The sequence below is a fragment of the Furipterus horrens genome, unplaced genomic scaffold (genome assembly GCF_987537825.1).
Source record: "Furipterus horrens unplaced genomic scaffold, mFurHor1.1.pri manual_scaffold_3, whole genome shotgun sequence".
NCBI classification, from domain to species: domain Eukaryota; kingdom Metazoa; phylum Chordata; class Mammalia; order Chiroptera; family Furipteridae; genus Furipterus; species Furipterus horrens.
In genome coordinates, this window is record NW_028327173.1 from 172,329,441 (window position 1) to 172,357,155 (window position 27,715).

At 37.8% G+C, this 27,715-nt stretch overlaps 1 protein-coding gene and 1 pseudogene across 4 annotated transcripts in view; both read right to left on the bottom strand.

The window, feature by feature from the left end:
* The window catches only part of TRIM9 (tripartite motif containing 9), a 94,730-nt gene that overhangs the window by 64,068 nt on the left and 2,947 nt on the right, over window positions 1-27,715 (bottom strand). The gene's annotated exons all lie outside the window — the stretch shown is intronic.
* Window positions 23,824-25,187, bottom strand: LOC150016745 (keratin, type I cytoskeletal 18 pseudogene; annotated as a pseudogene).

Here is a 27,715-nt window from a genome sequence, read left to right on the forward strand (position 1 = left end):
ACAAATTAACAACTCTGAGCCTTAGTTTCTTTCTTAGTAAAATGGAATAACAATAGTACCCACATCAAATTGTCCTGAGGACAACTTGAAGACAGGTGATACTAGAACTGGGATTCATATGTGTAGAGTAAGGCTAAAAAATGCATGGAGGTGATAAATACAAATTCAGGACAGAATTACCTTTGATAATGGGAAAGAGAATGTCCCTGGGGAGGGGTACAGAGGGAGCATCATTTGTCTGCATAGTGTGTTATTTTTCAAGTCCTGTAGCTCAAACATCACTTTTTCCGAGATGCTGTCCTTGACTGCCTCACCCCAGGTGGGACCGTCTGTTAGCACCCAGACAGCACCTTCATTTACTTCCACAGCACTCACCCTTCCACCGCTGTGTCTCCTACTGGAGCTCTTTGATGGCAAGGTCAGTTTCATTATGCAATCATTGACTATTGAGGAATAAAGATAATGCTCAGAAAACCATTCTGTAGGATGATGGAATCATGAGACTGATTTGCTACCCGGGGTGTTGCAAAGTTAGGAAGCAAGAGAGGACAATTAACTCTCTGCACCAAGTTATTTGATTAGTAATTAAGATACTTATGATGTACCTAACGTGTACAAAGCACTGGTCCAGGCTGTGTTGTACAAAGACAAACAGGATAAGGGACATATGGTCTAGTATAGGAAAGACTTACACATATGATCTGTATCTGGTAAGAAAAATAGCCAAAGGAGGGTATCAACCAATGTTATGGTTGATCTGAGGGATTCCTTTTTTTCCAAGTTAGAATAATGCAACTCAACTTAGAGAACAATAACAAAACTTTCAGTTAAAATATATAGGTTTTAACAATATTTATATAAAATATTTTCAATGGAAAATATAGCTTTTAACAAACATTTATATTTAATTCTAACTTAAAAATACCTAACAAAACAATCTATTTTAAGTATATATATTCTTACGTAATGTATTATTTAAAAATCCCCTTAGCAAATCTTATAATTGCATAGTACATGCCCTCATTTAAGCATTGAAGAGTAACATTTTTCTTCCTGATAATAGCTTGCTCTGAGATGCCATTTCCTAAATTTACTCACCTAAGACTCTGCTGTTAATGTTAGAATGATGAATATCTAACTAAACCAAATTAAATCGCCCGATTGTTTTGCAGTGCAGAGGTTTCCAGGGTTAAAATGGTTGTGTAGCAGCTTAGGGAAGAATCACTGCATGGGCCATCTCCACCTTGTAAATGTTTAATTGTATGTGCTCTGCTGGCTGGCCTGCATATCGTGCAGCACTGTCCCTGAAGGACAGTTTTGAGGATTCTCATGTCACAGAACTACGGACAGGGGCCATATTCAATGTGACAGTCTAGGAAGAGAGCCACCAACCGTTTTCCCCAGTGAGTATGATATCAAGATGCTGATTACTCAGCATCTTCCTTTATACTTTCAAGAGCCCTTGTTAGTTGAACACTGTTATGAAAGTTCATGCATTTGTCTGTCTGCTTGCCCCTCTACCAAATCTTTCTACTGAGTGTGTCCTGTGTAAAAATTATTGGTTAGTAGGGGTACAAAGACAAACATGACCCAGAATCTGCCCTTGAGAAGCTAGTGATTCTGGAGAAGACACCCATGCAAACGGTTGAATAAACACGAAAAAAGCGTTATAGTTCTATGAGAGGTGTGTGTACAGGGAACCATGGAGTTAACAGAAGAAGCACCCAGTTCTTCTTTGGGGTGGGTGTGTGTTGAGAGAGGCCTCAGAGAGGAGGTGAAGCTCAGGAGTCGTAGGAAGAGCTCTTCCCAGAAGAAGGAACACAGCAAATATAGGTGTGGAGATGCAAGATGGCCTGGCTTGGTTGGGAACGGTGAGCAGATCAGCTCGGCTTCAGCAAGGCAGTGAAAAGACATGGCCCAGAGACTCCTTGATTCTCTCTCTGTTTCCTATAGTAAGCATATCCACCACTGATCAAGCTGTTGCTAAATTTCTTACATTAGGAGGCATAGGCATTATGCTTGGCTTTATTCTGCTGGCTTTTAGGAGAGGTCTGCACTACCATCTTATTAGTAGTATAATTTACTTTGTACCCAGTGGTATGCCTTTAAAACCCATTATAGAGTCCTATTTACCCTGAAGTTTTTAATCCTTTGATATATCATCATTAAAACAGTGCTAGACTACTTCAAAAAACCTCAAAGATGATTGATTTTTGCAAGAAAAACCAACAAATTCAAAAGCAAATGGCTGGGTTAGATTTTGAATGCATAAATTTGAAGTCATTACACCCAGTCTTATCATTTAGATTAACATAGTTTAGTATAGGCACCATTCTGGGCTTTTATTCTCGAACACTGAAAGGATTATACTGGTTCTCATTGTGACTTGAAGTAATGTGAATGCTTCTTAGCACCCAGAACCCAACACACACAGACACACACTGAGTGCTCACTCTGGGGTAGACACTGTTCCATGCATTGGAGATAGGATGGTGAACGAAATGAATTCCTGCTCTCACAGAACTCACATTCTGATGGGAGGAGAAGACTGGCCATCTATCTCTATAGCTATCTATCCGTAACATCAGGCAGTGATCATTGCCTTGAACAAAAATAGAGTAGTGTAAGGGGGGAGAGAGAAAGTGAGTGTTTGCATGGGTACCCTAGGTAGTGTGGGGTCTCAGGGAAGGCCTTTCTCAGAGGTTGCATATTAAGTAGGGACCTAAATGAAGCAAGGAAGCAAATCACGTGACTATCTGGGAGAAAACCAATCCAGACAGAGGGAATGAGCTTGGTACATGTGAGAGGTGGCAAAAAGATGAGTGTGACTGTAGAGGGGTGTGGAGGGCCCAGAGTGGTAAAAAAGAGATTCAGAGTGAAGGGCTGGGTCGTACAGGCTTTGTAGGTAAGGAATTTTGGAACTGATGGGAAGGCATTGGGCAGATTGATATGATCTAATTGATCAGTTACATAAAAGAGTTATAACCATAAAAGCACAGGAAACCCTCCCTGTAGAAGACTGTCGTCTCCCCAAATGGCCATATCTAGATACTTATCTCCTCCTCGATGTACATCTGACAATGTGACCACCAAAAGAAGAGTTCTATGTTCCCTCTCCTTGAGTCTGGGGAGGAGCTTGAGATCGTCCAAACCAATGAGTATGTCAGAAGTCATCTTACGTGCCTTCCAAGGCTAGGTAGTAAAAAGGATAACGTTTCTGTCTGGCTTCAAATCTCTGTTTCTGTCTCCCTCACTCCCTCCTCTCCCTCATGCCAATTCTTCCTCCCTCCGTGGGTGATCACCAATGGAGCCCAGCTGCCAGGCTGTGAGGAAGTCCAAACACATGGAGAGGCTGACATGCAGAGGAACTGAGGCCTCCTGCAGGACGGCCAGCACCAAGCTGTCAGCTGTATGAGTGAGGCCCCTTGGAAATGGATTCTACAACCAAGACTTCTTCTCCAAGCCATCAGATGACTTTGGTACCAACTAACATCTGACTGCAACCTCATGAACCACCAAGCCAAGCCAAGGCAAGGCACTCCTCATTCCTGATCCACAGAAATTGTGAGATAAAGGACTGTTTTTAGTCTCTAAGTGATGTCTAAGAGATAGATCATATAGAGCTTCGTAAGTCAAAGTAAGGACCTGGGACTTAATTGTGAGTATGATGGAAGGTCATTGGAGAGTTTTAGTAAGGAATTGATACGCTCTGATTTAACAGTTACAAAAAAATATCATAATCAGATAACCACATGAAACCCTTTGTCCCTAAACATTTTATGTTTTTTCCTTCCTCCTATCTGTCTCATCTCTTCCATCCTTGCTCTCTCTAGCTCTCTCTCCACTCCTTCCTCTCAGTTATTCTCCTTTCTTTCTTCCTTGGCCTGTCCAAGTTCATTCAGAGGAGCTGTGATTCTAGCTGTGAAGCCACCACTGTGGAGAAAGGATTGAAGAGAAATATGGGGTGGTGGGGTGAAGGCAGGCAGGTCTTACCTGGCAGGCCTCACCTGGCAGGCCTCTGCTGCACACTGAGGTTGCAAGGTGGGAGAATTTTTTACAAAGCACCTAGAAAGAGATGCATTCATGTAACTTGCTAGTATGGGTGTAATTAGCAGAGGAGTATAATGCAAAGAGCTAAATGATCCTAAACTTGGATTGTTAGTGAGGTATAAATATAGGCCCCCAAAGAAAAAATGGAACAATCTAGCAAACTGTATTTAAGGTCTTTTTTATGACAGGCATAATGATCCAGCAACTAAATTGTATTGTCCTTATCTGACTTGTTATTAAATTAATTCTCTCAACATGTATTTTCCAATGGTGGAAAAAAGACCTATAAATGTTTTAAAGCAAACTACCAACTCCCTAACACTTAAGGAGCCCCTTTGAAAATAACAAAAGAGGCAGGTCTGCAAACAAGATTAGGCATTTATTTTTAGTTAGTAATGATTCTTCAGAATCCTTCTACCCCCCATTGTGTGTCTGCTAGAATTCTCTTGGGAATTAAATTTGCTCACAAACAACCTTATCCCTTAGCACTATTTATTTCTGGCTATCTATCGTTGCTATTAGGAACATTTAATTTGTATTTAATCCTTATGGATTTTATTTTGAATGGAAAGGAGACAATGATTCTGATTGCCTGAAGCAGCACAGCTGATCTGACATATCATCACTCTTCAATAATATGAGACCCGGATTTCAAAGTAGGAGTTTTGATGTAGGCACAGAGGTTGCCAAGATTCTATAACATTCAGTTTAGCTGCTGCCACTAAGTACTCAGACTTTATTACTTAAGCAGATTTTTCTTCAGCCCTCATTTTAGAATCAAGGCACAGACATCATTGCCTATAAATTTCTAATTGTTGAGAGTTAGGGTCCAGCAGGTCACATCATTTTATTAGGGTAATGTGTATAGATAAGCTCCATACCTCATTCTTGACATTGAGGGAGAAAACTTGTGATTTTACTGTCTTTAGAGTCAAAGCAAAACAAAACTCAGAATAAAAAAGAATCTTGAAAAATGACTTGCTTAAAGCACTTTTATTTCATATTTATGAAGTGTTTTATTAATGATAATGAGATGAGATTTATTTTAGGTACTCTCAGTACTTATTAGAAAGCCCCAAGAGAAATCAAATTTCAATTGTCCATTTCCCCCAAGGTTCTGAGGGAAATCTTGAGCTTCTTCTAGTACTTTCTTTTAAAAAGCTGAGTCTTCATGGACGGGGTGTCTCTGACTGAGGGGGAAATGATACACAGTGCATGCCGACAATAGGGGATGCTGCAATTCAAATGCAGAAGAGTTCATTCGACACTCTGTATGCAGTGTTTCAGACACAGAAGCTCAGCTGTAAAGTTGATCAGAAAAGATAGTCTTATGGATGGGAGGGGTTACAAACTGTCACCCAAAGATAAAGTCTATAAAGAAAAGATTTATGGGCAAGGATAAATCTACAAGGCTCTGCTGTCTTAAAATCTTTAATAAAGAAAGTTGCCAATTTAATCAGCTACCATCTCTAAAGATAGATGAATAGTCAACCTGAATTTAAAAAATCCATTATCTTAAAATTTAGTTATTGAAGTCCAGAGACTATTGTAGAATTGACTAATCTTCCTCTAGAAATTATGTTGACATCACTTTGAAAGTATGATTTATGAGACACATAGACGAGAAAGGATGGGATCATATACTCATTTGGCTATTACTTTGAAGTTATGATGTTATTTCATTCTCAATGCTATCAGTTGTAAGACGCACCATTATTTTATGTTCTAATAAGAAGGAAAAGCATGCCAATTAAACTATAAAACAATGTTTTCTTATCACATTGATTATAAGACATATCCTGATTGCAAAGATCATAAAACGTGAAAAATGTGTGTGGTAGGCAGAATAATGGTCCACAAATGTGACCACACCTTGATCCCTGGAACCTATAGATCTGTTAGGTTATATGGCAGAGAATTAAGGTTGTAAATCAGCAGATGGGGAGATTATCCTGGATTCTAATCACAATGTAATTATAGGGCCCTTAAAATGGAAGACAGAGGCAGAAGTCAGAGGGAGATAAGATAACAGAGGAATGGTCAGAGGAAAGCAAGGTTGCTGACTGAAGATGGAGAAAGGGTATGTAAGTCAAGAAATGTGCTCAGCCTCTGGAAGCTAGAGAAGACAAGGAAATGAATTCTAACCTAGACCCTCTAGAAAGGAATGCTGCCCTGATGACACCCTGATTTGAGCCTAGAGAGACCTGTATCAGACTTCTAACCTACAGAACTGTAGAAGATAATAAATTTGTGTTGGCTCAAGTCACTAAGTTCGAAGAACTTGTTATGACCAGGCTAGGAAGCCAATGTAATATATGTCGTAAAATCCATGAATATAATATAACTTGCACGAATTTGAAATTGTAGTATATATATTTTACTAGACTTAAACATTCATGAGAATTAGTCAACTATTATTCATAAGAAAACAAATTTAGACAATCCTGGAAAGATTAATTATGCAGTCTTCTGCCACAGGAAATAACCTTCATTAGGATATATAAATTTAGAAAAGTATGTCCAAAAGCTAACCTCACCATTCAGCACTCCACTCATGTCTCTGATGTTTCATCCACTTCTATTTATCATAGATCTGGAAAAGCAAACCTGTACAATGGGATAAAAAATTATGCCTATGCATTTATCATCCTTGATTCAGCTAAAAAGTTAGACTGTTTCAGAAGTATTAAAACCTCTCTAACAAGACCAGAAATTACTTTATAGTCAGTGAATCTTTATCATGCAATGAAATGAAAACCATTAATTAATATTTATTTTTAAAATTTTAAAATATCGAATTATTTGTGTTAACCATCAATCCAGCACATACATGCATTAATTCTATACAAATGCATAGTTTGCAACTCTATTACCTAAACCCAAAGCTAAATTTTTAACAACAAAACAAAAAAACTCATGAAATAATCCCTAATACCAGATATGCTATACTCTAGATCCCAGATCTCATAACCTCACATACAAAAACCTGACATTAAACAAACGAGTCCAACATTTTTCAGGAAGTTTGGAAATGTCACCTCACATAATGCACAGCAAGCTATCCATCAGAGAGCACGGTACTCTGAATACAAAATAGGTGATCCAGGCAGTTGGTCTGGATCCACAGCTCAGAAAACCATCAAAGAAAATTATTATTTTGTTATTCTTATTCCATTAGCCTTCCTTCCAGTGTCATAATTCCAGGATTTTAATTATAGCTGGTCCAAGATCTTGATTTTTCTGGCAAACTGTTTTTTTCTGTTTATTTCTTTGTTTCTTTTATCATTGCTGTCTTGTCATATGTAATGCAATTTGCCCAAGCCTTTCCATTATCTCCTGCCTATCAAAAGTCAGTGTTTTCAGCTTCTGGAACCAAGAAGCAAATATTTATTAAGGTGAAACAGGGATTTAAGGCAATATCTTGTACCTGTTAATATTCATCTAACTTGGCTTAGCTTCTACCCATCAGATAAAAGAATGAATAATCAAACCCATCTCCCACTCATGAACAGAATCAGTGTGGAGCCTTTCACTTTCTAAAGTACTCATTGAGGTCTCTTTGGTTGCCAACATAGGGCCTTAGACATATATCTTCATGGCCACAGATGCTGTGTTCTGAGTCTTCTGATTCTTATTTCATTACCCTAAAATCCCATCACCCTTTGATAGAGTTTGCTGCTCACAGTTTGAAGGAAAGCAAATTACTTGGGTGGCCCTGACAGCAAAGGACTGAGCTAATGAATGGTTCTATTACTGCCATTGGCCTGATTATTAGGAGTGCTGCTCTTTTTACAGAAATAAAATGTTTCTGTCTTGTAAATTTACAGATATTCCTTTAGTTGTATTCAAGAAAATTATAATGGAAGTCACGTTATTTCTTCTTATAGATCAAGGGATTTATCTTCTGAAAGTTATCACAATTAATATTATTAAACCTTGAGTTCCCTATCTTTTATAGTAGTATTCTACCTGCTAAAATAAAATACACCAAATTTCATATACTGTTTTGTCATATTTAAAATTTTTTCTTAGATTTTTTTCATCTTTAAAATTTGCTTGTCAACTATTCATTTGTGACCCAATAAAAATATGACATAATAGGTAGAACAGCATTGTATATCTGCAATTTTCAGAAGGTGTGAAAACCATGTTTTTATTTTTGTTACAAAATTAAAATTATGGTCTTTTCATTTAAATTTATTTTTCTTTTAGTAGTGTAGCCTGTTGATGAAAAATAGGCCAAGCTTATAAAATCCACAAATTAAAAAAATTCTTTTGTGACCAAAACATTTGTATAAGCTAAACCATCTCTCTCGAATTCAAGTAAGAAAGAAGTTGACGTACCAGTTTAAAGATCAATTAAAAATAATTTACTCAAAGGAGAGAACTTTGAGGCCCGATTCCAATTCAATTTATTCTGCTTTTTAAATTAAATTCTAACATCCTTGATTATTTATTTAGTTTCTAAGTTTATAACTCATTGAAAGTGACACTTTTATCAGTAGATTACAGCAAGAGGTGGCAGCTGATAGCCTACCAGCAAAGAAACTGAAAAACAAGAGAAAATTAAGAGAAGTCCATGGCAATCCAGGGGCCTACGGCTAACACATTTCAACCTCCCACAGTAGGGCTGAGGGAGTCCTTGCCTTAAAGCACAACACGATCATGCGCTGGAACTTAGAGCTAGAACTGGAGTCTAGTCCAGACATAACCACTTCTTATCTGAGTGCCCTTGAGCTACTACTCAGCAGCTATGAGCCTCACATCCGCAAAATGGGGAGTTATTCCTGCCTTGCCTTCTCTATCAACATTGTTGGTTGGGAAGACCAAATGAGATCATGTATGTATTAGTTAGGTTATTGATTCAGCTGCAAATGAATTTAAATTCTCTCCACTAGAATAAAGACTGCATTTCTTAGCCTCTCCTGCAGCTGGGTGTGAACCTAGAACTAATTTCTGGCCATTGGGAAGTCAGAAGTCATATGTGCATCCACCAGGACATACCTCTCCTTTGCCTTTTCCCATTGTGGTGGTGAGACTGTGGGTGTGGTGGCGAGACATTCTGGGCCTGAGGATGATGGCAGCAAGTCAAAGATGCTTAGATTTCTGATGACTGCTTCAGCAGAACAAATATACTCAGCTCAGACGTTTATGTGAAAGAATTTCTATCTTGTTTTAGCCCCTTTGAGTCAGCTGCATGTAGCGTGTTTCTATTACACTAATTCAGAATGACAGATACCATGAATATTCTGGATAGGCTCTGTTATGAGATGTTTGAAGAATAAGAAAAATATTGCTGATTCTTAAGTTTAACAATTATATTCTTAGCTCTCCACACACAAGTAAGAACTCTCATGTGATGATTAGCATTTTTCTTCAGACATTGTAGTAGGAAACAGGATTTGGGGACCCTTGGGCTGAGTACCCAGTTCTCCAAGTTCTCTAGGGCAGGTCAGAATCTGTTTGTAAGGGGAGAAGTGATAAAATGGAGGCTAGTCAGCCAGGCCTGAGACCAACCCAATTTAAGCAATTCCCCCACCCCCCACTCCCATGCTCTTGCCAATCTTCCTCATAATAATTTTTGAGAAATCAACTTTCCTCCACAGAGGGAAACAGTGGAGCACAGAAGACTGCAGAGCAGTGGAAGGGCAGAGATTTTTCATTTCCTCTAAATACCACTTCCACAACTTTGCCTCATGTTACCATGGTTACCACAAGACTTATAAATTAATTTCTACAGAAACAGCAATCATGGAAGCTGATAAACATAGCATTCAACCAGGTGCTTTCATTAATAATAGAAAATACATGTAATTTGCTAAAAATTCAATGATGGGTAGTCTTTTCTTTCAATATTTACTTTTAATTGTTCATCAATATTCAAATTGGAGGAATGGAACTGGGGGCACAGTGAAAAGAATGGGGGAAAAATACAGCCCTACTTAGGAATTAAGTATTTCTCTACTATGGCTTTGGACATCTAACCATCAGTGTAGCTTCCTAGAATATCGATTACTGCTATGTTGACTGATTCTGGTCTTGACCATGGGTCATATTTTCTGGAATCTTCATATATTTCACAATTTTTGAATGTATGTCAGATATCACATTGGAAAGAAAAATTGAAGTGCCAGTTTTGCTAATGGTGGAGTACATTTTATTGAAATAACCCTTTACAAATGTCACTTACAGACTCTGGGCAAAATATATATTTAAAAAGTAAAAGCATTAAAGAGCAAACAAAAGCAGACACAAACTGCAAGGAATTACATGTAGATCTGTGTTATAGGGCTTTCCCTTTGGGGCAAGGTCAACTAGAATAACCACAGGTCAATAACCTTATTGGCCTGTAGTTAGGGAAGCCAGTGTTCATATATGTCAGAGTGGCTGGAAATTGAAAAGGTAATATTATGAAGGAGAGTGCTATAGAGAGAAGATCCCTAAAATCTGCATTTAAATCCTCCCTGAAATGCTTGGCTAACCCTGAACTGTAGATATGTGAGAGATTCTGGACCTAGTAACTACTATACGGGTGAAATAAATGAGCAGAGATGTTTGAACAATGAAGAGGATCTAAAAGGAATCTAAGTTTGAGTCCTGCACTATGGAGTAGTTGGTAAACACCCTAGCCCATTAAGCTTCTACAAGATTAGAGTGATCACCGAGTAATTTATATGTGTACCAGGAAAAACACTCTTTAGAGAAACAACATTAAGTAGAATTTAAAAATATATCATCTTTAATGTCCAGTATATAATAAAACATTATGAGACATGTAGAGAAATAAATGAGATCCACGGTGGAAAAGAAAAAACGAATAAAAATCTGTCGTAGAAACAGAGCCTGAGACAGCCCAGATGTTGGAATTAGCAGAGAAAGACTTAAAAAACAAAAACAAAAAACTATTATAAATATGTTCAACGCCTTAAAGAAAAATATAAGTAATTATGTATAAACAGATGGGGAATTTAAACAAAGAAATGGAAACTATAAAACATGAGCCAAATGGAGATACTAGAACAGAAAAATAAAATAACTAATAAACATCAATTTAACAGACTTAATAGTATACTAACATATTCAGAATAGAGGGTTCTAAAAAGAGATCAATAGCAATTATTTAATCTGAAGAAAAAAGGAAAAAAAGGTTAAAAAGTGAACAGAGCTTCAGTGGCCTTCAAGAAAATATCAAGTCACTTAAGATAAATGTAATTAAAGAAGAATAAGGAGAGGAGACCAAGAATAATGCAGAAAAAAAGTATTTGATGAGATAGCAATAAAAAAAAATCTCAATTTCATTTTAAAAACTCAATTATAATCCAGGAAATTCAGTGAAATCAACAGAGGATGAATTAAAAAATAAACAAATCAACCATACACACCTAGGCATATGATAGTCAAACTCCTAAAAACCAAAGATAAAGAGAAAAATCATCAAATAAGACAGAAAAAGACATTCCATAAAGGAGTAACAGCCTACTTCTCATCAGAAACAAAGAAGGAAAGATGATAATGGAACACAATTTCTAAAGTGCTAAGAGGTAGAAAATCTAGAATTTTACATCCATTGAAAATAACCTTCAACATTTAAGGCAAAATAAAGACATTTTCAGGTAAACAGAAGCTAAGAGAATTTGTCTCCAGTAGACTTTAATTACAGGAAATGTTACAAAAAAATTTTTAGGGTGAAGTGGAGTGGTATCAGATTGCAATTTGAATCTGCAAAAAGGAATAAAGAGCATCTGAAATGGGGTAAATATGGGCCAGAATAAAGGAGTGGCAGGTGCTATATAGCTACCATTCCTGGCCTCAACAATGAGGGAGTACCATGAAAGGACGGCATAGCAACAAGGGGAGCAGAATGCATGGAAGGGGAACTTACCGTTCTTCCCAGTTTTGCTCTGGGTTGCCCATGCCTTGTGCTTTGAAAAGGCACACATGGCAGGATTGGCCAACCTGGGCTTTGGGGGAAATATGCCTGGACCTTCAGGAGGTTCTGGGAGTATCCCTGATTCCTCTCAGAACCTTTCCAGAAATTTCTTTCTTCTTGGGGAGACTTAATTCTTGCTCCTAAGATAGCAATCTTCACACTTTATCTCATTTTGTTATATGAGAAAAATATTATGAAGACGGGTAAAGCAATCAGGCTTCCATGAAAAGACTGCTTGGTATGTTTGACCCACACCCATCATTCCAAGAAAAAGTTTCTTAACTCTGAAACAGTGAACTGTTATTTAAGTTTTTGTATTTTCTTGCCATAGAATCAGTTATGGATCAGCAGATTGAACTCCCATATCTAAATAAGGATTGAAAAACATAAAACAGCTCACACAATGCATAGGAGGAATTCAATTTAAAAGACAAGTGAGTAAGAAAAACCTGAATAACTCAATGGGAAAGTGGGCAAATGACTTAGCAGACTTCATACAAAAGAGGATATTCAAATGACCAACTTATGAAAACATGCTTAATACCATTGGTTATCACAGTGCTATGATACCACTATCTACCCATGAGAATAGCTGAAATGAAGAATGAAAACATACCAGCGAGTCTTGGTGAGAATGAGGAGTACTGCTGGTGGGGATGTACTATGGGCCACATGACTCTGACACTGTTTGGCAGCATGTACGAATGCTGAGCTTATGCATATACAGTGGCCCAGGAGTCCTCCCCCGCTCCCCACCCGCCCAGGGATACACCCAACAGAACTGCTTACGTGTGTGCCCCAAAGGGTAAGTACTATGCTTATAGTGGCATTGCCTTTAATAGCCAAATGTGAAAACTGCCCAAATGCCCATCCATGGTAGGATGGATAAATTGTAGAATATTCCTAAAATGAAATACTATCAAACAATGAAAATGATCTAAAACTACATGCAGTAATATGAACGAATCCAACAAACATAAAAGTGAGCAAAAGGAGCCATGCCTAAGAGTGCATGCTATATATGATTATATTCATGTGAAGAGCAAAACCAGGCAAGATTAATTTGCTGGTAGAAGGCAGGATACTCGTTAACCCTTAGCAGGGGTGGGTGGAGACTGGTGACTGGAAGGGAGTGTGAAGAGGGCTTCCAGTACTAATTGCACAGATGTGATCAATTTCTGAAATTCATTGAGCTGTACATTCGTAATTTCTACACTAAAAATTTCTGTAGTGTTACCTTTTTTGGCAGTCCCAGGCTAAAATAATTTTAGAAACTATTTTAGAAAACTTACAATCTGGCAGTTCCTCCTGTCTGACATAGAGCAACAAAGCTAAAAGAAGCTGTAGGATCCTGAAACTGGCTTGCATTCACTCTCTTCCCGAGTCCCAGATCAGTGCCTTCATGTCCGGTAGTTTGAAATCAACCATGGAAAATGCTAAAAATCAGGACTTCACACATTTACCAGCAAACCACTGAGTAACAGCAATAACAACAACAAAACCCCCACACATCTATTTCTTCTGCATAAATAATACCCACTTGAAATTGAAGGAGTTTGGCATCTAAAATGAACAATACATTGCTCCTCTTAGAAATTTAGCATTGACTTGGCTCTTGCCTTGAGACAACGAACTGCAGGCCAGCTCAAGCTTCAAAATCCCCAGCATGAGCGAGTGAGAAGGCATGAGCACACTTACCCTTTGTTTTCACTTTTTATCTCTCTCAGTCAAATGCTACTTCTCATTTTAGGAAGTAAATATTAAAAACAGCTTTTTTATTCCTTTTTGACCAACCCCTTCTGCCCTGCCCTTTTCTTTCTCTGCAAGTAAAAGACAATGAATATTATCTATAGACAAGGTCATTACAGACCCACCAGTGGGCTGTTCCACTTGAGATTTGGAAGTGGATGCCTTCTCTCTCCACTTAGCTGCCTCCTGCACTGACAGCCTCTCTCTTGTACGGCTCAGGAGCCCCTGGGTACTTCCAAGCCCAGGGTCAAATGAGGGAAATGAAAGATGCTGCAGCCTCCTAGTCTATCTTCTTTTGATTCCCAAATGGTGAAGCCCCAACTGAGAAACTTGAAACAAGAGGAAAATGAAAGTGTCTTTTACAAAGGCACACACAGCAGGTAGCAGACTGTTTTATTCAAGAAACTTGTCAGGAAAGGATCCAGAGAAACATCAATCGATCTAGGTCCCAATTAAATCTGCCACTGACTTGGACCTTAGCTCTCATCTAATTGTATATCCTTATTTTACACATGAGGAGGCGGAGGTCCTGAGGAGTCAAGTAGGTTGCCCAAGAGGTACACATAGATCAGAAAGGGGACTCGAATTCTGTCTCCTGTGTTTTCTATTATACTTGACCACTGCTATTCTAAATTCCTTGATGGACCCCCTCCCCAACTCTGATTGCATGTTAATGTTTCTAAAATTGGGATGTACCTTACAATAATTTTTAAAAATTCTGTTAATTCTTTTTTTCCTAGAAAAAAATTAAACACATGTCATTAACTTGTTATCTTGGAATCTGGGCAATGTGGATTTACAATAGATATTTACGTTTGAAAACATATACAAGAGGTTTTTAAAAAATATCGAGACTGTTTCTAGTACATTTAAAATATTATCTGGTTACACAAAGTTTTCAGGAATACATGCCCATATGGGGCTGTGTTTTAGAAACATTCCTTAGCAGCTTATTGTCTGTCATTTTTTCCCCCATTTTTGCTGCCCTCCTTTAAGTCATGGCCTGAATTTCTTGCAAACACCTAGAGGTGAGTGCAAGTCAGAAAGTCTTGGAGCATGCTCTGGGGAGGAACAAATGGCAACACAGATGGCTAAGCTGTCCTAACTCTCAAGATTTTGTGGGGGGTGCGAGATGAGTCTGACCTATTTGAATTTTTCATTGCTCTTGGCCAACTTCTAACAGGCCCAATACGATGGTTAATTTTAATGTGTCAGCCTGACTGGGTGCCCAGATATTTAACTAAATATTATTTCTGGATGTGTCTGTGAGGATGTTTCTGGATGAGATTAGCATTTGAATTGGTTGACTAAGTAAAGCAGATTGCTCTCTGAAGTGTGGGCAGGTATCATCCAATCCATTGAGGGCTTAAACAGAACAAAAAGGTAGAAGAAGATAGAATTTGTCCTTTATGTCTGCCTGCGTGAGCTGGGACATTGGTCTTCTCCTACCTTCATATTGGCAGCATTGGCTCCACTGGTGCTTGATTGGCTCTCCAGCTTGCAGATGGCAGATCATGAGACTTCTCAGACCCTAAGTGCATGAGCCAATTCTTTCTAATAAAACACATATATGCATATATGATATAAATAATATATACACACACATGGGGTGGGGCAAAAGTAGGTTCACAGTTGTATGTGAAATACAGTTTATTCTTGTATTATTATTTATTGATTATTGCATTATTTTCCATCCAGAACAACTGTAAACCCACTTTTGCCCCACCCTGTATATTTGTGTATATATATATATATATATATATATATATATATATATATATATATATAATCTCCTATTGGTTCTATTTCTCTGAAGACCCCTGGCTAATATACCCAACTTCTACCTCACTCGGTACAAGATGCACTGAATGCAAAGAATCTTTGGTGTGCTCTCTTGTCAGTGAACATAAAGCCTAAAAAAAGATCACAGCAAGAATTCAACAAATGTTTCAATAAATAAACTTTAATTTAGCAAATGAGGATTTTTCAGTGTTTTCTTTTTTTCATTGCTATATTGTCAGCATCTACAAGAGTACCCGAGGACCAAAACAAATAATTAAGTGACCTTTGAATAATAAAGCTATTAATTATTGAAGACTTGCTAATGCTAAGCACATTTCAAAGACAATCTCATTGAGCTTGCCCTACAACTCAGGAGGTGGGTGGTTTGTTCACAGATGAGGAAACTGAGTCACAGATAGTCTAAATAATTTACCAAAGATAAACTCAAGTAAGTGAAGAAAGTGAGTTTTTCTGGTTCCAAAGCCCGGGCTCTTTCTCAGAATGTACTGTCCCCCTTTTCTTACGGAATGATACGTTCTCAAAGTCAGGAGTGACTCCAAGGGACTGTCATAACCTGCTGCTAAAATTTTCTGTCTCCTGGGCCTTCCTTTTCTCTCTCTTTCTTTGTTCTCTGCCTCTCTGTGAAAGGTACTTAAAAAAACAAAACAACTTTGGATTTATGGCTGGGGTACAAAAGGCGTTTTAATACATTCATTCTCTCATCCAGTCCTTATTGCCACTCCAGGTTTAGGCAGAAATTACCAGCCCCATTTAGCAGGTAACACTAGCACACATGAATCATGCACTTATTCTGGCCAGGCTCTGTTCCAAGGGCTTTGTGTCTCCCATTCCTTTCATCCTCACAACAATCCTTAGAGGTTGGTCTGATTGTTATATCCACTTTACAAATGAGAAATCCAAGGCACAGAGAGGTCAAGGGATTTACCCAAGCTCAAACAGTTAAGTGGTGAAAAAGCCAGGGATTAAACCCAGGCAGTCTGCTTCAAGGCCCGCATTCTGAACCCCTCCACTGTATTGCCTGAATAATAGTGCACCCAGGGAGAGAACCCAGATTTTCTGACCTTATACCACTGAGATGCAGGATACCACATAGGCCATCCCTATTATTGCTGTATCAAGAAAAGGCATCTTCCGCTGGGCTCTACTACTCTGACCCTCACTCTCATTTTAGTGCTTGCCAGAAAAGGGTTTAACCAGAGACTAGTTTTTTGCATTTTTGTCATGTTCATTCTATTTCCTCTTTCTCCTGACTGTTTTATTGTCTGTTACCTGAATTCCTGCTGTGTATCGCAGATTCCCCTAGCTTATATATGTGGAAAAATGCTGTCATCATTCGCTCTCAGCCAGCAAGGCACTGATGTGGCAACTTCATAATGGCATACGTGATCAACTGCTTCTAGGAGGGAGTCTCATGTTTCCTGTATTGTCATGGTTACCTTGCTGGGGTATTTTAAAGCTTAAGGTAAGATGATCATGAGCTGTCAGACTTAAGTCCTGGCCCTCAGTCTCAGCTTCAGCATGCACAATGTCCTCCTAACTTAGTTCTAATGATTCTCACTGTTAAATCAAATAAATAGTTCATGGTGGAAAAGACACTGATATGAAGTCATATATTATAGCACAGTTTACACAGCAAATCTCGTTCTAGCAACAACTTCTCCATGACCTTGGTTTTAATATGTTACAAGAACCAGTTCTTCTCAGAGGCACGTGGAATTAAAAGAGTCATGCACTACTATCTGTGTAACAATTATGTAGTCATCTTTGTGGGTATATAAAAGTGATTTGTTTATGTGATCAAACTGGAAATCTCCCTTACTGTGTGAATTTCCCCCATTGAGCAGCTTAATAAAACTGGAGCTCAGTGCCAGCTGAACAGCCAGTGATCTCGTGCTAAACCATCAGTATCCTGAGTCTATCAACAACAATAAGGGCTCCACCCATCCCACTTTGGGCCTTGAGGTAGTTATAGTGAGGATGGACCTCTGAATACAGATCATATAAAATTTTTAACATAGCTGGAAAGATTAAAGAACAATATGGTAGGAAGGAATGTAGTAGATTTAATATGCCACTGATAAATATGATTTAATCCCTGAAGAAAAGCAGAAGATGTGCATAAATACTAAACTGAATTAATTTTCAAGTCTAATATTTATGCAAATTTTATACTAATCCCTTCAGACATACTAATTTAAAATGTCTCTAAAAGCACTGGGTTAATTTTTGAGGCCTCTGTTTCACAATAATAACCTTTTGTGCATGTAGTTTTAGAAAACTTAGTAACTGATCATAACCCCAAAGCTGTAACAACATGCAAAATAATAACATAAATGGTGAATTGATGATGTTGTTCTCATAAAAGTTAATAGAACATTTGAGGGACTAAAACTATAATATAATTGAACTATTTGGTTTGACTCAGAAGAGAGTAATTGACCAGTCTTTGGCTAGCCTCCAAATTGGACAATAATCTTCTACCTACTAAATCATTCCTTCCCTGTTTTGCAGATGAAATTTATAAATTATTCTATACTTCCTGCTCTCAATGTAAGCAGAGCTTCCAAGTTCTACTAAATAGCCATCATATTTAATTTCAGTGGTGGCTATATGTCAATGGATTCTGTGTTTGTATTTAGTTAAATCATTTTATGGCATGTTTCAAAAGAAATGAGTTATGTGAGTACATTTTATACAATCCAGATATATATGTTATAATCTTATTTTAACATTACAGATGACTGGCCAAGTACATTACAATAATTTATTGTTGGGATCAGTGCCAGCCCTGAAGCTGCTGCCCACAATGTATGATTCAAGGAGCTGTTAGTGCTGGGACTTTCCCTGGGAAGGAAGCCAGGTTGGGAAAACCAGTGTTAGACTGGAGGCAGAAGGTCCCAAGCCAGATGGACTGGGCAGAGATACTCCCCCGAAGTTGCTAGTCAAGGTTCTAGAGGGGGATGAGCAGACGGGACACACAGCGCTCAGAACAAGGCATGGAGATGATCAGGAAAGAAGGCTCATGTATTGAAACCAAATCTGGGCTCACAGACAGAAGATTCATAGTGGACCACAGGCACGAGGAGAAGTAAAGTACTGGTGGCCAATAAGGAGCCAACAAAACAGGCAAGTAGTGCACCAGAAGGGGAGAGGAGCAACAGAAGATTCTCTTTTGCTTCACCCCGTAAACTTCTTTTGTACTTTTGGCTAGAGCAGGAGCCAGTCAGACAGTCAATGCAAGGGGTCAGCCATGCAATGCAGCAGTTCCCCTGTGGGAGGGACAAAGCAAAACCTGACTTCTACAAATTTCTCCTTTTCCATCCTCATGCTGAAACTCCTACCATTATATAGATCCTTCGAGCAGAGGCACAATCTATTGAAGGTCAATGTTTAAAAAACAAACAAAACTTATTTATAGTGAAGGAACATGAATTTAATTGTACAGGCACATATGATATCTCTTTAAAGAGAGAACAACAAAGGTAAGGTCAACTTTGAAATGTGTGGTCAGGGCTACAGAAAAAAACCTGCAATTATAGCTGTCGAGGGACATACAAGAGCCTCCAAAAGAGAGATTTGGTTTTTTAATTGCATTTCATTGAAAACACACACACACAGCCAAAAATGGGTCCTTGAATATTCATAATTATTAATACCAGTTCTAAGAAATCAATAATTTTTGTTTTTTTGTTTTTTGTTTTTGTAATATGTACTGTGTGACTTTGGTAATTTCCTGAAGTGCTCTGTGATTTATTTTTCTGACTTTGGAGATTGGACAAATGATCTTGAAGATCCAATGTCTCTTTTATAAATTCATAACTCTTAAATGTAGTGAAGAAGCTACTATCTTGACACCCTAAACTGATTTCTTAAAGGAATATTTCATGTATTTATTTTTAGAGAGAGGGGAAGGGAGGGAAAAACAGAGGGAGAAAAATACTGATGTGAGAGAGAAATATCAATCAGTTGCCTCTTGTATGCACCCCAACCTGGAACCCAACCATGTGCCCTGACCAGGAATTGAACTGGTGACCTTTCACTTTGTGGGACAACGCCCAACCAATTGAGCCACACCAGACAGTCAGGGCCCTAAAGTGACTTTTTGAATATTACATTGTAGCCCATAAGTAACAGACATCTGTTATCAAAGTCAGGAAAAGTGGGACAAGAGGTAAGAAGGAAGCACAGCCATCATAGCTAGGGAGCTTGATAACTAAATTATTTCCCCATCTTGCTTTTGGACTTTTCCATGTTTTCTATTTGTCAGGAGCCAATCCTGGTAGAGCGTATTTAAATTTTGCCTCAGAACTGGCTAACAAAAGTTTTTGGGCCAGGAATTAGCAGTAGGTTCTAGTAGGCCAGTCTTGACAAATTTTTTTCTCGTACTCAGCTCTATGTTTTTTATTTCCTGTAAGTCTCTGAGAGATAAGAGGCTCACATCTCTGTCCTTTTGATTTTAAAAGTGAATAAGTGCCCAGAATATAAAAAGAACTCTTACAACTCAACACTAAAAGAGAAGTAACTCAATTTAAAAATGGGCAAAGGATTTGAACAAATATTTCTCTAAAAAAGATACAGAAAAACTGAGCTCATGAAAAGATGCTCAATATCTCTAGTCATTGCAAATCAAAACCACAATGAGACACCGCTTCACATCCACTGGAAAGGCTCTAGTCAAAAAGACAGACAATAATAAGCCTTGGGGAGGATATAGAGAAATTGGAATCCTCATACATTGCTGTTAGAAATGTAAAATTGTGCAGCCTTTTTGGAAAGCAAGAATCAAGAATATTCTCAATGTTAGAAGCATTAAATTTCTCTTTGGCTTTATAATTTCAAAAATTCATATAAAATATTTATATGCTGATTGGCCAGTTAGTACCAATAGTTTTACTAATACATTTTATATCTACACAACAGGACCTTACTATCAATACAAACTTGGCCACAAAATTTTTATATGTAGTGACCAGAGGAATTGGAAATCCATGTCATACTTGTCCAGGTATAAAGGTGCCATTTTTGAACTGTGAGGAAATGATCGTTACATTCTGTGTCCTTATTGTGCTGATTGAAGCCCTTGAAATCAGTGCTTATACTAGTCTATATGTACTCTAGTTCTTGAACCTCAAAGTGAAAAGTAGAGTAAATCTTATTTAATGCCAAATAATGTTTTAATTCCACCAATGTCAGATTTGCTTCCATAATGGCAGAAGCTCTCCAGATAACACAAGTTTAGTGTAAACATCAAGCTTCTTCATACTATATTGACTGTATGTTGAAAGGTATTTGTCATATTTCTTTGCTAAGTCCTGGCCAGATGATTGATGGTCAATAAAGTCAATATAACTGCTTGTTAAAAGCACCAGATTTATCTGTACCATGTAAGATTTATTAGATTGAATGGAAGTCCAATTTTACTTGATTTTAACTTACTAATGCTCTTGGGATAACATTTCATACATGCGGGTGGGGGGTGGCGGTGCATAGCATAAGTGACACCATTTTATCAATGTATATTGGTGTATCTGGGTGATGCCATGAACATCAGCAGCACCACTATGTAATGGACTACACACATCTATAGTAAAATCAGCTCATGGTTATTTGTGCTGATGAAAAGAAACTAAGGTGAAGATGATAAAAAATAATAGATTATGTTATGGAGTTATTTTCCTTTGGCATTTGGTGAGTTGTAATTACAGTTGAACCTTTCAAGCATTTGCTCTCTACAAAATCAAAAAGCCTTGTTAGGTAGAAACTGTTTAACCTCTGCCATTCACGTTTATTTCTTTCTGCAACCTGCCTTGTTCATAGAATAGAAAATGGTTTAGGCTGCTGCACACCACAAGTCAGAGCAGTGTGGCTCTTTCTCAGGCTTGTCCTGGAGCACAGGAGAGAGTGATAAGTATTTGGTGTTAAGCAGTTGCTTTTAAAAATGCCAGATGCAAGCAAAGTAAGATAAACAAAAATCTCAATAAAGCTGAATTGATGCTGTCTGGCTGGAAAATTGGCTTCACATGAATTAATGAGCAGTAGATGAGAATTAACCACCTATGTGCACTGGCTAATGACAAAGGTGGCTATTTCCACACCAAACAACAATGGTTAGCATGCTACTTCCAATGCAGATTCTTTAAGAAACTGTTCTTTCTTTGACTATAACTAGTAGTATAAAACACTCAAGGATCATGAGAAACAATTTTATTTGGCACTGCTTAAATCCATTCTTAAATAAAGGCTTTTCCAGTTCATATATTCCTTTTCATATTATGGTAAAAGGAAAGGACAGGTATATATTTTGAATATACGTGTATTTTCTTTCAACCACATTGGCAAAGGGTACAAGAAAAAAAAAAACTGAAAGTAAACATGAAGCAGGTACCTGCTTATAGGTTTAAACATATTTTTATATTTTCCAAGATAGACATAAATATTTTAGATCTGCAGAAATAAAGATATTTAAAATGCGAAAAACTCTACTTATTCTCTTATGTCATTTCTGTCAAAAAAAAAAAGAAAAAAAAAAAGCAAACCTATAAATAGTTTTTGGTGCCGTTTTAAGTCTTGTGCCTGAGGTGAATGCCTCAGTTGTTTCTCCCTAGTCTTCCACACGCATCTAAGCAAAGGGGTGCGGCCATTACCCAGACAGTCATCAGTGAACACCTGACTCAAGTTCAGCCAATGAGATTCTTTCTCTGAACTTGAAAATGTGAATAAGAGACACAGAAACACCAGTTAGGTGATAGCAAACACTTGGACTGAAATGTCATGCTGAGTTGGGGCTGGAGGAGTCATGTAAGGCCTTGTGCAGGCCAAGAACCCCACCCCAAGAAAGCGAAGTAGAGATAACAGAGTTAAGCACGTGGTAAATTATATTATTTGTTCAAAATGTTCTCTGCCCTATTGGGCAGAGGCGAGCAAAGGGGAAAAAAATTGGGTCTACTGTAACAACATAATCAATAAAATATACTTTAAAAAAACCCCAAATACAATATAGTCATTTTTAAAAAAGTTCCAAGAGTGCTTGGAAATCATCTGTAATTTGCAGTTTTGGGGTATAGTGAAATATTTATGCATGTTGAATCCAATTTACTTCTCATGTTATTTTTTAATATTTTTACTAAGTTTTGTAGACTTTATTAGTTCTGAAACAGGTATACTTTATTTCTGAATGAGAGAGGTTTATTGATCTATTATAATTGTGAATTTGTCTATTTTTTCATGTAGTCTGTTCAGTATAATTTGAGTCTGTGTTCTTAAGAGAACACAAATTTGGAACTAACTGGTCAATTGAACTTATTGATATGAAGTACTCCTATTTGTCATGGTGCTTTTTTGCCTTCAAGTCTATCATATGTTATATAATTTTCATTTGGTTAGTATTTGTATAGTATATCTTTTCCCATTCTTTCACTTCTGATCTCTTTGTATATTTTAGATAGCTCTCAGTGTTTTATATTATAATAAGGAATTAATTTTGGTGGAGGATATAATGTAGTAATGTAGGAGTCCAATTTTTTTTCCCATTCAGCTGTTCCAACACCATTTATTGTATTATATAACAAATATTTTCCCACTGACCTAAGAAGACATCTTTATCATAGAAAATTTCTACCTGATTTTGCATTTATTACTGGATTTTGTAGTTTGTCCCATCAATTTGTCTAGTTACAGGGCATTACCCCATTGTCCCTGTTTTAATTGTTTATAATAAAATACATTTTTATATCCGAAAATAAAAATGTTCTCTTTTCTGGTGCCTCTCTCTGTTGGAAGAGTGTGTTTCCTGCAACATGAACATCTGGTTTGAACACATGACTTGTTTTAGCCAATGGAATGTAAGCAGAAGTGACATGTTACATCTAAGCAGGATCCTAAGTGCCATTGGGTGGTTCTGCTTTGCTTTCCTTTTGCTCTGCCATAAGTTTGGCATATCCCAAATATGTCCTTTCAGCCTAAGTACAAGAATAAGAAGGATGTGGAGGGCCATGGCTGACTCAGTGGGCATTGACATGAGTAAGAAATTAGATGCTGTGTTGTAATTCACTGAGATGTGGAAATTGTTACTACAGCATAATTTAGTCCAAGCTGAGGAATACAGAGAGTGAACTTAGCTTCTAGCTTTCCAGTTCCATTCTTCTTGTGAGATGATCTTGTTTCATTTCCCATAATTCCTCTGAGATCACCTAAGTGGGCTTACAACCAACAATCCCTGATAAAATTGATAAAAATGATATTATTTAGAACTATTTTGTTCTTTTTTTTTTTATATGGCCTCCTGCCCCGCAAAAATATCCCCTACTTCTGCTGCCTTTAACGCCTCAAAACTTTGGTGTCGTTGACCTCAGACACCACTTTGTCATCCACAATCCTGTGGGTGGTGGTCTTTTGGATGGTTTGTAAGGAGTGGCTGTTGTCCAGGGCATCAACAAGATCGAAGTCCTCCCCTTCTTCCAGTAGTCGGCGGTAGGTGGCAATCTCAGCCTCCAGCTTGACCTTGATGTTCAGCAGGGCCTCATACTCCTGGGCCTGGCGCTGCCCCTCTGCCCGGGTCTGGGCCAGCTCTGACTCCAGGTGCAGCAGGATCCCATTGAACTGCTCCATCTGCATGGCATAGCGCGTCTCCATCCACCTCCCTCAGGCTGTGCTCCAAACTGGCCTTCAGATTTCTCACTGAGTCCAGGTCAGTCTCCAAGGACTGGACCGTACGTCTCAGCTCCGTGAGTGTCATCTCAGCAGCTCCTATCTCCGCGGTCTGCGAGGTGACCACTGTGGTGCTCTCCTCAATCTGATGGGACCAGTACTTGTCTAGCTCCTCTCGGTTCTTCCGAGCCAGACCGTCATACTGGGCCCGGATGTCCGCCATGATTTTGCTGAGGTCCTGAGATTTGGGGGGCATCCAACTCCACAGTCAGCCCGGAGTTGGCAATCTGGTTTTGTGGACCATTTACTTCCTCCTCATGGTTCTTCTTCATGAAGAGCAGCTCTTCCTTGAGAGTCTCGATCTCCGTCTCTAGCTGCAGCCGAGTGATATTTGTGTCATCAATGACATTTCGGAGCCCATTGATGTCATTCTCCACAGACTGGCGCATGGCCAGCTCCGTCTCATACTTGACTCTGAAGTCATCAGCAGCAAGACGGGCACTGTGAATCTGCAGAACGATGTGGGCATTGTTCACAGAATTTGCAAAGATCTGAGCCCTCAAGTCCTCGATCATCTTGAAATAATGCGCCCAGTCTCTAACCTGGGGTCCCTTCCTCTCTAGGTGTTCCGGAATTTTGCTCTCCAGTCTCAGATTCTCAACCTCCAGGCTTCTCACCCTCTCCAGGTAGGAAGCCAGGCGGTCATTCAGGCATTGCATAGTCTCCTTCTCGCTCTGGATGCCCCGTATGCCTGCCAGACCCCCGTACATCCCTGCAGCCAGGCCCCCGGATCCCCAGTTGCCCCGCACGCTGCTGGAGTGGGACACCGAGATCCGGGAGCCCGAGCCCCCGGCGCCTGCATAGACGCTGGCCGCGCTGCTGGCTGGCCGGACCCGGTGACTGGAAGACTGCACGGAGCCCAGGCTCAGGTAGTTTGTGGAGAAGCTGGAGCGTGTGCTGAAGCTCATGTTGCTCAGGGAGAAAGGCGAGAAGCCGAGACTCAGGTTGAAGCTGCAGTCCTATTTTGTTCTTAAACATTTATCTTGTAATGAATTCTATCCTCTATACCAAGGTTAGGTTATATGCATGCACACTGTTTGAAAAGTGTTTAGGTGAGAGGAATGTAATTTCTTGTACTGATGGAAAAGGTAATTTTTGTGCATTACCTTATTACTTAATAACAGATGGCTGTAATAATTTTCTCTTATTTATGAAAACTGTGATTTGACCCTGAATTCCAATTAATAGCATCTTTTCTTGGCATATACAGAAAGAACAATTTCTAATACTTCAAAGTTATAAGAATATCTTCACTGGAGAATGTGAAAAAACTGAGTTATAACAGTTATCATTTTAGCTTTGTTATTGTTTAATATATAAATAAATATTTGTGTAGTGGCTCACTAAAATGATGTGGCTCACTCATTTAGGCCGCCATCCAGGGTGACCTTGGTACTGCACTCTGTGCTCTGAAAGAGGCAAGCAAAGTATTTCAAGCTGGGGGATGAGATTTTTATGTAGTAATTCTTAACTAGTGAGACAATAACTTCTGCTTTACGCAAAAATCTCTCTTGGGTCAAACTGAAATTAGTAACTTATAAACATTTAAATTCTTTTTTCAAAATACCTCCACAATATAGTTTTAGCTCCTTTACATCCCTGTGGGTGAGAAGCACAGAGGTAATAAAACTTGTTTAGAGTTACCAGCAATTAAGTGGCAGCATCTGGTCTGGGACCCAGATCTCCTGTCATCTAGTTCCTTCTGTTATGTCTCAGTACAAAGAGGAACAATTTATTTCTCTGTAATATTCTCCTTAATGCCTTTAAGAATGTTTACACTGTATACAGAATGTTGTGATTGTACTAGAAGTAAACTTTTTAAAAATTAAAAAACATGAACATATGCTACCTGTTACATTTACCACAAGAACATCTTAGATTATATTGTGTTTACTGCTGATATATAGTTAACTGAATATCATGTTAGTTACATTAAATAACACATTTTGCTACAGAAATATTTGATGAAATGTCACCATAATACAAAGCAAATATTTTTCCAGAATACTTCGAAAATCAAAGTATAACAACTAGTAGTTTATTTTAAAATATTGTTTAAATTGCAAATCTTCATTAAAAAAAGGTAAGAAATAACATTTGAGACAATATTCAGAATGAATAGTCAGTATTTAGGATATAAAGGGAGAAAAGTCCTTGCTTAACAGCACAAACACAAAAGGATGGTCAAAAATATATTATTAATTTCATGATTGATAGAACTTTTAGGAATTCAAGAATAATATTAGATTTAGGAATGTGAACTACTCAAATTACAAAGTAATGAATAATGATTCCAATTTCTACAAAATCATTTTTTTTGTGTGTGTGTAGCAATTCTTTATACCAACCTAAGCTGGATAAAAGAAATATATAGCAAGTGCTGATACTAAATAAAACATGTTACCAGATATTTATCTTGTAAAGCCACTTTCTGCATTATTTTTCATGGATTTTTAAGGTCATATAATATCTGAAAAGTATTTTAATTTGGTCAATTGACAGCTAATAAATTTTAACTAGTTTTTAAAACCACTTAAAAATAAACTTCAGTTATTTTGTCTTGAGTATGTAAGATCATGACTTACTGCCCAAGGAAAATACTTATTCACAAGATTTTCTTTATCACTAGAAATGGCTGATTAATATGGTAGACTATTAATGTCTAGTAATCACCTGCATAGAAAACTAACTGCCTAACTTTGAAATAGTTTCTTAGTGTAATTATTTGCTCTGCTATGTTTTAAAGGGCATAGAAATTCTGATCCAGCAGCTTTTGTGGGGATAAAGGTATCATTAACTAGAACATAAATAGACTGTATGAGAAAAATAAAGTGTTAATACATTAACTACCTTATTAAAGAGATAAGGTGGGGGAGTAATGTTTGTTGTTCATCAACATATGGTAAGTGAATGTTAAAATCTGTCATCCTTATGCCTTATTTTTTCTTGGCAGCTTAATAATCCTGATAGTGACTGAACAAAATTACATTTGCTTACTATTTTGGAAAAAAATCTGCATAAGATTAGAGAAGAAATGATCTTTTTAATAAAATTAAGCAACATTCCCTTCCTAGCCTATGTATGTTAAATCTCAAGGGCTTTAACATTATTCTTTTTTAGCAGACATCCAAATTTCAACCCAGGCCCATCACAGTTTCTACTCACAGCTTCCACTACTGATGAAACAAACGCTTTAACATTTGAAATCTACACAAGGATAGACAGATTCACAGGTTTCTTTTAGTCTTATTGTATAAAGTACAGGCTCTTGTTCATAGAAAAAATAATGCCATGGTTTGACCATCCTAATTAGTGTATGGCTCTAACTTCTTTTTTCCACACAAGGTGATTAATTCCTTAGTTCCTACATTTGTTTTGTGAGGCAATTCAACATAGTTGGCAATTTAAGAGTGAAATCACAAAAAGAAATAAAAACTGGCCATGAACTAAATTTTTGAAAACTTTCAAAATTGTCAT